The 2459-nt window shown below is 38.3% G+C and overlaps 1 pseudogene; it reads right to left on the bottom strand.

Annotated features, from left to right (window-relative positions):
• Positions 1-501: 501 nt before the first annotated feature.
• Positions 502-2459, bottom strand: part of LOC102476459 (dnaJ homolog subfamily A member 1 pseudogene) — a 3246-nt pseudogene continuing 1288 nt past the window's right edge.

Genomic DNA, 2459 nt, shown 5'->3' with positions numbered 1-2459 from the left:
GGTTCAGGTCTGCCGAGATAGCATTCTCTTTCACAAGGCTGAGGAGGCAAGCATGTTGGAGCAGGAAAAGCGAGAACTCCTGCTGGAACCACACTGTACAACCTGCCGGGTAATGACGCTGTTTCCCTTTTATTTCTGTTTGAGCTGCGATAAAGCTGGCATTTCAAAACACAAAAGCCTGGTTCCTGCTGTGACTTCCCAAAGTGCTTCTCAAAATACCCATGCAGCAGCTGACACAGTTAAAAAAAAAAAAAAAAGCATGAATGTCTGAATGGCTTCTTCCTGGGCCTGTCTGGAAACACACACCCAGTTTTCAGGTAGGTTTGACTTCTGATGTTCCGTAGTCTGTTTCTCAAGAGTCTTGGTTTTCCAGGTGGTTTAAAGAGGTGTTCTAGCCTGACTGACATTCAGAAGTTAGGCACATCCTTAGGAAAATCTATCCTGGGCTTGTTCAGGATTGCTTTCTTATCCTGGAGTTAATTAGGAAAGGTGGACAGAGTCCTAAGCAACCATTATGAATCCAGGCTTCTACTGTGGCTCTGCTACAAGGCTGATGTTGAATGTTGATTTTTTTTCCCCCCTAGAATTCAGCTTCATCCTCTGTAAAATGAATAGATGAAAGGCTGACAAGTGTAGAAGTATAATGCAATTGCAGCAGGGCAAGTTAGAAACTTGCCTGACTGATGCCTGAGCCATCTGGACACCAAGGTTATATTCAGGCCAAGTTTCTATCAGTTACAAAAATCTGAAGGAATCTGTCAATTGACTCTTTTAGTACTCCGTCATACGGATTAGTTGAGAATGAATGACAGCTATGTATGTGTTACAATTCTGTAAATTAACATAGGAGGGGGGGGTTTGACATTTTTATGATTTGGTAAATATTGGGTTGTTGGAAAAATCATGATGTATTTTTCTATGCAAAAATGTGTCATGACTTTTCTGATGACCTGATATTTTCTGTTTCTCCTCTATACAGAATTTAAGGGAAAAAATTAGATATGCATGTTCTTGTCTTTTTCAAATTTAAGCCATTTCTGAGTATCTAATGCAAATTTTATTAAAAAGTATTCTGATAGGGATAGTATTTTTGGAAGTTTGCTTCTTTTTAAAAAAATAAACAATTCTGGGACCAGTAGTTGGCATAGTGGCTATGTTGCTGGACTCCCATGTAGTCAACTGCAGTTTGAGTCCCAGATCTGGTGGCTTAAACTCACTCCAGGCATGTGTGTGTGCATGCCCAGGGTCCCGAGAAGAGAATGGAGCAGAAGGAACTGTGGCGTGGCTATCCCCCCGAGGGGTGATTTCTCGCTTTCTGCTTCTCTGTCTCTCTCTGTCTTTCTGGCGAGTGTACACTTCCTATAGCAAAAACCTCTCAAAAAAATTGTAATAATTAGCATGAAAATATTGTCAGATCCTACATTGCTACTCAAAATTTTCTCCAAAAGCCAAGTTTTGACATGGGCATTTTTCAATGCAGATTGAGTATTTCTTTCTTTTCTTTCTTTTCTTTTCTTTTCTTTTCTTTTCTTTTCTTTTTTTTTTTTGCTTTAGGGAGCGTGCACTCGCCAGAAAGACAAAGGGAGACAGAGAGACAGAAAGGGAGAAATCACTCCCTGGTGGATGACTTTATAACATACAATTAAAGCTATTCATCATAATCTGCTATCCTATCAACATCAAATTACAGTTACTTTGGAGCATAAGTTAAATGGTTTAAAGTAAATCTGTAATACCTAATAACACCTTTCTATACCACACAAGCAAATTACTTCTCCATGTAAAGGTTGTTTCACTTTGTAAGTTACCCAGCTCCAGAAGTCACTACTCAGGGGCTTTTCATGGTCAAAAGAGAAGGGGAGTGGGGGAGTTGAGAGTAACCAGGACTGGTCACATATACATGCATATATAAAATACATTTTTATATATGTATACTAAAAAAAAGATGGCACAGCAGAAGGGAATGCAGTTCTAGAGGTGTAAGCCCTCAAGAAGCAGCCCATTATCATAAACCCCTTTAGAAAGGTATCATTTCTATCACTAATGCCACAGGCTAAATTATATTATGCCATCCATTTTCAAGTTGAAGCAATAGAATAGATGCAGAGACATCACAATGAATCTCACTTAATACAAATAACTATACAGACCATCACACACTTTCCTACAAATTTTCTTCTTTTTTTGATTACCAGTTATATATAGGATTTTAATTTCGTAGCTTGACAATAAGGGGTCATACACTGAAGTCAATACATATATCTAGCATTTCAGTCTAAGCTCATCCATGTACATAGCTGAAATCAATGACAAGGAATGGCCTAACAAATGCTAGGGGAACTTTGTAGTTTTTACAGCTATTAAAGCTGCATCTTGCACACTGAAGTCATCATACATACAGGGCAAAGTCAGCTTTTATATTTGCATTTATTCTTCATTTAACTTTTTAAAACACTACT

The sequence above is a fragment of the Tupaia chinensis genome, unplaced genomic scaffold (assembly GCF_000334495.1).
Source record: "Tupaia chinensis unplaced genomic scaffold, TupChi_1.0 Scaffold000272_1, whole genome shotgun sequence".
Taxonomy (NCBI): Eukaryota; Metazoa; Chordata; class Mammalia; order Scandentia; family Tupaiidae; genus Tupaia; species Tupaia belangeri.
This window is presented reverse-complemented; position numbering and strand designations above follow the sequence as displayed.